The following is a 9,921-nucleotide window of genomic DNA, read 5'->3' as shown; positions in this document are numbered from 1 at the left end:
TCTCTGCTTTCTGAGGGGCTGTGTAAATGAGGAGCTGTGCTCTATGTGTGTTTAAACAAATTAAAAGGCCTTGCAGCATCTATTTTTTCCTGAGATCCCTTCATCAAGGCCTGTTTGGAGCTGCAGGGACAGTTCCTGTGTGCATGGGAGGAGGGGAAAAGAGTCCAGCATGGCAGCACTGCCAGGGAGCAGCAGAGCTTCATCTTCCAGAGCTGTTCTCATTCCACCCCGACACTCTCCTTCTGATCCCTCACCTCCATCCCTGGGAAAGTGATGGAACAACTTATCCTTGGTGCCATCTCAAGGCATATCAAGGATAAGAGGGTCATTAGGGCAGTCAACATGGTTTCGCCAAAGGGAAGTTGTGCTTGACCAACCTCATCACCATTTATGAGGACATAACGAGGTGGATAGATGATGGCAGAGTGGTGGATGTGGTCTACCTTGACTTCAGTAAAGCATTTGACACAGTCTCCCACAGCATCCTCACGGCTAAACTGAGGGTGGGTGGTCTGGATGACCGGGTAGGGAGGTGGACTGTGAACTGGCTGAAGGGAAGAAGCCAGAGAGTCGTGGTCAATGGGGCAGGGTCCAGTTGGAGGCCTTTATCTAGTGGAGCGCCTCAGGGGTCCGTACTGGGGCGAGTATTATTCAATATATTAATCAATGATTTGGATGAGGGAACAGAGTGACTGTCAGCAAGTCTGCTGGTGACACCAAGCTGGGAGGAGTGGCTGACACTGGAAGCTGTGCTGCCATCCAGAGACCTGGACAGGCTGGAGAGCTGGGTGGGGAAAAATTTAAAGAAATATAACAAGGGCAAATGCAGAGTCTTGCATCTGAGTAGGAACAACCCCATTTTCCAGTATAAGTTGGGGAATGACCTATTAGAGAGCAGTGTAAAGGAAAGGGACCTGGGGGTCCTGGGGACAGCAGGATAACCAGAGCCAGCACTGAGCCCTTGTGGCCAGGAAGGCCAATGGTACCTGGGGTGGATTAGAAGGGGGTGGTCAGTAGGTCAGAGAGGTTCTTCTGCCCCTCTACTCTGCCCTGGGGAGACCACACCTGGAATATTGTGTCCAGTTGTGGCCCCTCAGTTCCAGCAGGACAGGGAACTGCTGGAGAGAGACCAGCACAGCCACAAAGATGATGAAGGAGCATCTCCCATGTGAGGAAAGGCTGAGGGAGCTGGGGCTCTTTAGTTTGGAGAAGAGGAGACTGAAGGGTGACCTTATTAATGTTGACAAATATATAAAGGGTGAGTGCCATGAGGATGGAGCCAGGCTCTTCTCAGTGACAACCAGTGATAGGACAAGGGGTAATGGGTTCAAACTGGAACACAGGAGGTTCCACTTAAATTTGAGAAGAAACTTCTTCTCAGTGAGGGTAACAGAGCACTGGAACAGGCTGCCCAGGGGGCTGTGGAGTCTCCTACTCTGCAGACATTCAAACCCGCCTGGACACCTTCCTGTGTAACCTCATCTGGGTGTTCCTGCTCCGGCGGGGGGATTGCACTGGATAAGCTTTCCAGGTCCCTTCCAATCCCCAATATTCTGTGATTCTGTGATTCTGTGATCTCAGATGAGTGCAGAGCAGGTGACACACCGCAGAGCTGAGGTGTCTCCCGTCCTTTGGGAGTGGCAACAGGAGGCCAGAGGGACACTGTGACTCCTGCCTCTGTGAGTAAAAGGGACTTACTGTCTCTGAACAGCCCTGGGTGCATAAGGAGTCCATGAGGACAGCTCAGATGTGGACACCTAATGGAACTCTGATATTTCTGTGTGTGACACCAGGAATAAACCTCACTGGATCAGTGAGATTCATCTCAGCTGCCTTGGGACAGGCTCATTGTAAGTGCTCCAGTCTGCTACATCACCCTTGTCCGTGATTCCAGATTGTGCTCTCAAAAGTGCCATAGAAACCAGAATGGTTCTGCAGTCCTTAAAAAATGCAGAAACCCGTCTTCAAGAAGAGGACAGACAGGAACTGGGAGAATTACAGGCTTGCCACTCTACCTCCCATCCGGGGAAGGGGATGGGACACGTCCTCCTGCAGCCATTACCAGGAATGTGAAGGACAAGGAAGTGATTGCTGAACCCAAATGGACAGAGGAAAGAAAGACATGTTGTGTAAGGGCATTTGCAAGGCCCCAGACATGGTCTCCTTCTGGCCAGAGTGGTGCTGATGGGGCTCAAGAAGCAGATGCTGGGTGGGAAGCTGGCCGAACCATCAAGCCCAAATATCATCAGCGGTACAAAGTCCTCCGTGCAGCCAGTTACTGGTGTCATCTCTCAGTGACCAGCACTTGGACAACACTGTTGAACATCTTTGTTCTCCCCTTCTAAGATGTAACAGACTGCACTTTCAGCACCTTTGAGGATGATGCAAACCTGGGAGGAGGCCTTGAGCAACCTCCCCTGGTTCACCCTGCCCTGAGCAGGAGAGTGAGATGAGTGAGACAAGGGCACTCTGTAAACCTGAGTTATTCTGCGATTTACCTTATAGAGGTTTCTGGAGAGAGAATAGGTAGAAGAACAGTGAAAAAAAAAAAAAGGCAGAAGAGGAGATAAAGAAGCTGTTAACATTAATACAGCAGTTTCAGTGAGGAGTACTTTTCACTCTCATTGTTAGTATGAAGTATATTTGAGAAATTTGAACAAGGCAAGGAAGTGAGATGGATGTCTACAGCCTCCAAGAAAGAGGGGCAGGTGTAGGATGATGTAGAACATGCTTCAGTCTTGATCAGGTCCTGGGTGCTAAAGAGAAGGACGGATGGGTGTGGTGTTATGTGGTCAGTTGTGTCTCAGACACTCATAATCCAGTCAGAAGCGTGTGGCTGTGAAGGGCACAGTGAGGTCAGTTCTGCCTCTGGAGGTGATGGGACAGCAGCAGGGACATGGCTGGGAAAGAACCTCTGCCAACGTGCCCACAGGCCATATACAGGAAAAGGCCTTGGAGATGGGTTGTCGTGTCCATTCCACCTGAGTACATGACAGGACAGCAGCAGGGACATGGTCGTGTCTGTCAGAGAAGCTGAAAGGCCAGCAGCAGTCATGGGATTTAGAAGATCATGGTGAGGTAACATCTTTCCAGTCAGGTAAAAAAACACAAGAAGCCTGACAGTGGGATTCCCTGCATGAAGAGAAGTTTCTGAGGTGGCTGAGATTTCCTTGGTAGAAGGAAGAAGCAGGAAAGACAAAAAAATGTCAGAATGTACAGTTTGGAAGGTGAGGACTGGATATCAGGAGGAAGAAATGTCACTGGAAGGGCAGTGCTATGGGGCAACAGGTCACCCAGAGGGAGCCGGATCAGCCCATGGTTTGTGTTCCAAAGAACAGCCAGTGAGGATGCAGACACATCAGTGAAGGTGCAGAAATGGTGTGAGAGCAGGTGGGGAAGCGAGATGGGTGTCTGCCGCCTGCAGGGAAAGAGGGGCAGGGGTAGGACTGTGTAGAACAGCCTGTGATGGAGATGGCAAAGGGCGCTATAAGGTTGGAAGGGACCAACAGAACCCAGGTCTCTGTCCCCTTGGTCATGGCAGCTGTCTCTGCCACTGAGGCATATGGGAAGACATGTTGTCCTCATGGCACTGGGGCCTCGTTGCCTCCTTGCAGCTCCATGGGGAAGTTGGAAGTTGTTGTACCAGCGCTGTCCTTTCCTCGGCCTTACACACCCACATCCCACAGTCCCAGGAAGAGCCCTGAGCCGTGTGTGAGGGACAGGATCCCCCTTCCCATTGCCTGGAGGACACGGCTTCTCCTTTCTGCTTCAGAAAGCAAACCAAGCAAACTCCCCCTGTGAGTTACATCACTTTTCTTTACATCAGATTCTCCACTGAAGTTTACGCCTGGTTCTTACAGCTTTTCTGCAGTTGGCAAATGTGATGCCCATCTACAGGAATGGCCAGAAGGAGGATCTGGGGAACTACTGTCAGTCTAACTTCTGTGCTGGGCAAGGTCATGGAGCAGATGATCTTGAGTAACATCACATTGCACTGACAAGAGAACTATGTGATTGGGCCCAGTCAACATGGGTTTATGAAAGACAGGTGCCATCTGACCAGCCTGATCTTCTTCTATGGCAAGGTGACTCCCCTAGTAGATGAAGGAACGGCTGTGGATGTTGTGTACTTCAGACTTCAGTAAAGCCTTTGACACCGTATGCCATAGCATCTCCTGGAGAAGCTGCAGCTCATGGCCTGGATGGTGTATCTGCGATGATAGAGAACTGGCTGAAGGGCTGGGCCCGAAGAGTTGTGGTGAACGGAGCCAAATCCAGTTGGCAGCTGGTCACAAGTGGTGTCCCCAGGGCTCAGTATTGGGGCCAGTTCTGTTTAATCTCTCTATCAATGATCTGGATGAGGTGGTCAAGTGCACTCTTAGTAAGTTTGCAGATGACACCAAGTTGGGTGAGAGTGTTGATCTGCTGGAGGGTGTGAAGGCCATGCAGAGGAATCTGGACCAGCTGGATCATTGGGCTGAGGCCAGTTGTCTGAGTTTTAACCAGAATGAGTGCCAGGTCCTGCACTTGTGTCATAGCAACCCCAGGCAGCACTACAGGCTCAGGAAAGAGTGGCTGGAAAATTTTCTGGTGGAGAAGGATATGGGGGTGTTGATCGACAGCAGCTGAACAGGAGCCAGTGTGTGCCCAGGTGGTCAAAAAGGCCACCAATAGTATTCTGGCTTGTATCAGGAATAATGTGGCCAGTGGGACTAGAGAAGTGATTGTGCCACTGTACTTGGAACTGGTGTGGCTGCACCTTGAATCCGGTGTTCAATGTCCATCATAAGAAGGACGATGAAGTACTAGAGAGAGTGCAGAGGAGGGAACGGAGCTGGTGAGGGGCTGGATCAGAAGTGTGACGGGGAGCGGTTGAGGGAGCTGGGGCTCTTCAGCCTGGAGAACAGGGGGCTGAAGGGATACCTTATTGCTGTCTACAAGTGCCTGAAAGGAGGCTGGAACATGGAAGGTGTTGGTCTCTTCTCCCAAGTACGAAGTGATAGGACAAGAGGAAAAGGCCTCAAGTTGCACCAGGGAAGGTTAAGATTGGATATTAGGAAAAAATTCTTCCTGGAAAGGTTTGTCAGGCATAGGGACAGGTTGCCCAGGGAAATGGTGGAGTCGCCATCCCTGCAGGAGTTTAAAAGGAGTTTAGATGAGATTTTTAAGGGAGATGGTTTAGTGCTCGAGTCAGGTTACGGTTTGACTCGATGATCCCGAGGGTCTCTTTCACCTGAAACGATTCTATGATTCTGTGATACACACTGCATACGTCTTCTGTCACTTCTTCTAAGTGCTCTTTACATACCTGCCTCTTTACCTACAGTCCTGAAACTTTTCTAATTAAGCACAAAAGTCTTGAACACTAGATATAAATGATGGAAGTGACATGTCTTTATCAGTCTTGTCTGATGCCTGCCAGTTCCAGGCAAACACCTTAGGTACCCAGGGGCTTCTCGAGGTTTGCACTGGGTGCTTATAGTGAGACCATGGAGCTCCGCCCGAAAACCTGAGAATTCCCCTCAAAACTGAAAACCAAACCAAATGAAACCAAACCAAAGCAACAACAACAAGAAGAACTAAAAAACCCACACTTTTTTATCAGATTAAATAATTCAGTATTTCCAATAAAATGTCTGTGGAATTTCTATTCTGCCAAAATAAATTTTTGGAATGTGTGTGTACTGTGAGAGAAGAAACGTTGACCTTTCCTTGTGCTTGCATTGCCAGAATTCTGTCTATCACGATGTGTATTTAAATCCCCTGAACATCCAGGTGTTTCCACCTGTCCTTATTCAGCTCACCATGTCTGAACTCATCTCTTCAGAAGCCTGTCTGGACATTTGCACTTTCCATTGCTCATTCAGAGCCTCTCAGCTCTCTCCCTGCTTTGAGTTTCAGGCAGGTAAAGTCTTTCAGCAGTTGCTTTCATACTCGCTATAGGCAACTCTTCAATTATGGCAATGGACCTCACTGGAAACTACTTAATTTAACCATAGAGCTGATAAACATCATTAAGTTCTATTGTGTTTTTTTTTTTCTCCTTTTTTTGTTTCCTCTAATTAAAAATTCCCCCAGTGCCTGTTTACATCCAGTTCTCTAAGGAAACATGAAGCAATTCCTGCAAAGAAGCTGTAACGATCAGGTGCAAACTTCAGTGCAGAATCTTTGTACCACTGGTGACATTTGGGCTTCATCATCCAGCCAACTTCCCACCCAGCATCTACTTCTTTAGCCCAGAGAGAACCAATCACATTATAAGGACATCACAGGAAACCATGTCTGACACCTTGCAAAATTCCATGTGCACAACATGCTTTTCTTTCCCTGCCCATTTGGGTTCAGCAATCCCTTCCTTGTTTTCCCAGTGCCTGGACATGGCTTCATGAAGACTTGTCCCATCCCCTTCCCATGGAAGGACACAGGCTGACAAGCTCAGAATTCTCACAGTTCTTGTTCATGCCCATCTTGAAGACAGGTTTGACAACTGCCCTTTCCAAGGACCTCAGAACCTCTCTGATTGTTCTGGCACAATTCAGAATCACAGTGTAAGAGTCGGTCCAAAGAACAGTATTTGTCTGAACATCAACATCAGGGACTTGAAGAACAGATGCCCTGATAGAGAGAATTGTACAAGGACTTGGAGAAGGGCCTGAGGAAAATAATTGTGTTATACAGGTCTCTCCAACCTGGGGCAATAGCTGCTGTCCAGAAAGTGGATTTCATCAGCCAACCTTGCCCCCACCTCCTCCCTGTTACAAAGGCCAATGAAGAGCAGCATGCGCAGAGACATGCAGAGGGTCTTGAGGCCACCCAGTGGACCAGTAAGAGACCCCTGAATGCAGGGTGACGCAGGCACAGATGGGTTCCGACAAGCAAAGCGGGGATTCTTCAGGCCTGCACAGTTAAACCTGGATTGCAAAACAAAGGCAGAGATTGGCCTCAATCCATGAGAGTGACAGGGGGTGAAGAAGCATAAAAGATGATTCCCGACTGGACGTCACTGAGATTCCCCCCACCAAAGGATCTCAGATCACAACAGAGGACTGGCAGGACTCTTCTTACAGGACCTGGGATCAGAGGGAGACTTGTTTGGTGGTAGCCAATTCTTTTTCCCCCTTTTTCTTTTGCCTGCCTTTTTCTCCACTTACTCTATCATGTGCTGCTTTACAGGCAAAATAATAAAGTAACACTGTTTGATCGAATTATAACCACTTGGGATTTTGGTTGCCTTAAATTTGCACTTCAAGATCAAGGTAAACGAACCATCATGAGTCCATCACCAAATGGACTGTGACACCTCCCCAGGACACCGGCCTTGCCAGTTGCAGACACCAGGACACACGAGCGCCCCATTGGGGCTGCAGCCCCATTCCAGATACTGGTACAGACAACCCCAGTCACACACATGCGCACACACACCCTTATGTCCAGTGATTCTGGTCTCTCAGTTGCTGGCACCAATGTCATACAGGCTGCCTGACCCCCTGGTCTGGCTCTGGTTGCTACGCTCACACGTTCACGCAGAGAAGAAATCTGCTCACATAGCAAAGACTTAGAAATTAAGTTTAATGAGAAGACAGGACAGACTGCACTGGTTGGGGTCCTTCCCCAAACTTCCTATGGTAAATCCTGTGTAATCCAAAAGTGCTATTCCCCTGCATCCCCTAATGTGACCTGCAGCCCTAGGCAACAATCTCGTTAATCTAAGTGGTGATCCAGAGAGCTGCTCTCAGTGACTCCTCTTGATGGGCTTCACACCTGGACAATGAGGCTGATGGCTCTCCCAGGGTAGCCTTGAGACAAGATGTTCATTCTTCAGAGCCTGTAATTAGGGTTCCCACTTGCCAATGAGCCTCTGTGCTCTTCTTGGTTTTGGAGATGGGCTCGTGATGAGCTGGTGGCTCCCCAGTGATGGTGCTGGGAGCAGTCGGGTCAGGATATTAACTGACTTACTCCTCCTGCCATTGTTAGTGCCTTCTTTGTGTGTGCGGAGGAGCTTTTTATCACTTAACACAATCCAACGAGAAAGGACAAGAGGAAAAGACTTCAAGTTGCACCAGGGGAAGTTCTGATTGGATATTAGGAAAAAATTCTTCCTGGAAAGGGTTGTCAGGCATTGGAACAGGCTGCCCAGGGCAGTGGGGGAGTCACCATGCCTGAAGATGTTTAAAAGGTGTTTAGGTGAGGTTCTTAGGGACATGATTTAGCACTAGAGTTGGGTTATAGTTGGACTTGATGATCCTGAGGGTCTCTTCCAACTGAAAGGATTCTATGATTCTATAAATCTCCTGAGGTATCTCTGTCTGGAGGTTACATACATATGCATTGGTATTATTTTAACATATGATAGGAGATCACTGGAATTGCTGTACAGAAATGCCTCATGAAAAGCTGTGCTGTTGTACGGGCAACGGCTGCATTCAGGGCCAGTATCACAGTCTTGTTTCTAAGACTGTAGATGAATGGATTTAAGAATGGGTGCAAGATGGTGTTCAGCAATGCTACAATTCTGATGTTCTACAAGGAAACATCTACTGAAGGACCCAGGTAGAGAGCAATGCAGCTCCCTTATTCAATTGTCAAGGTGGTGAGGTGGGAAGAACATGTAGAATAAGCTTTTTGCTTACCAGAGGCAGGTGGAAGATGTAGAATACAGAAAAGGATGCACATGTGAAATGCCAGAGTTAAACATAAGGAACCCAGAATGACAAATGATAAGAAAACAGAATCTACTTTCCAAAGCAGCCTGGTGTCAGAGCAGGACAGTTTGAATAAGGGGGAGAAAAAGCGATGGATCTCATTAGAGTCACAGAAAGTCAGCTGAGAGAGAATGACCAGGTGGTAACTCAAGAGTGTGAAGCGTGTGACCCAAGGAGCAACAACCAGGTGGATGCAGAGCTGAGGCTTCATGATGGCAGCACAACACAAAGGTTGGCAGATGGCAACACAGCGGTCAAAGGTCATAACAAAAAGTAGAACAACTCTGTACAGCCCAGGGCAAAACAGAAATAGGATTGGGCAAAGCAGCTGCTTAGTGAGACTGTTCTCCTACCAGAACCCAGGATCACAAACAACTTGATGCTTGTGGAGAATGTAAACCAGATTTCCAGGAAGGCCAGATTGCCAGTGAAAAAGTACATGGGGGTTTGAAGGCAGTGATCTGCATACATGAGGAAAATGATGGTAGAGTTCCACTGTTGTCAGATATATGAGTAGAAAGACCAGGGAGAGTACAAGCTGTAGTCTTTGATCAAGCCTCTAGGATGAACCCAGTAACTGCAGTTTCATTTTCTAGTCCCAGGTTGAATTTCGGCTCATTATGCTGAGACAGGAACATGGCAAAAAAAAAGTGTGATAATTCCACGGTCTGGGTGAAAGGCTCTACAAAACCTTTTCTGCTTCTTTCCTTTCTTGCAGTCTTCCTATAGTATATGGGTAGAGTACTTCAAGCATTTCTCATACCCTGATTTTTCTGTATCATATTTCAGTTGGAGTTCTCAGGGAATTTGTTGTCTTCTTTCTACCTTTTTCAAACACGCATAAAGAATTCTTCCTTCATGACAGAGGATTTTAAAGTCTTTTAGCTATTTTACCCCATTCCTGGCAAATTCCAGTTTCACGCAGACTGGAAGAGATTTGTAACTTCTCTTTTGCATGCCACCTATACGCTGGGAGGACCCAGCCTGGAGAGATTTCTCCCATCTCCATTGATTATGCAGGGAGCCTTGAGAAAACAAATTCTCACAGGCATCTGTTGTGAAGTAGGTGAAACTCACTATTCAAGTCTCAAAACTCCCATTTCTTGAGTTATTATGTTTTTTTAAATCAAACTACACATCTAGGAGAAAGAAGCACAAAAAAAGTCCACATATACAATAAAGACTGGTGTTTATCCCTTCATCTTTACATTTGTTTTCA

General features: G+C 47.7%; 1 pseudogene; it reads right to left on the bottom strand.

Moving 5' to 3' along the window:
- Window positions 1-8,334: 8,334 nt before the first annotated feature.
- Window positions 8,335-9,340, bottom strand: LOC135575996 (olfactory receptor 6F1-like; annotated as a pseudogene).
- Window positions 9,341-9,921: the final 581 nt, after the last annotated feature.

This window comes from Columba livia, chromosome 21 (assembly GCF_036013475.1).
Source record: "Columba livia isolate bColLiv1 breed racing homer chromosome 21, bColLiv1.pat.W.v2, whole genome shotgun sequence".
Lineage (NCBI taxonomy): Eukaryota > Metazoa > Chordata > Aves > Columbiformes > Columbidae > Columba > Columba livia.
The sequence above is the reverse complement of the archived record's forward strand: the minus strand, read 5'-3'. Positions and strand labels throughout refer to the sequence as shown.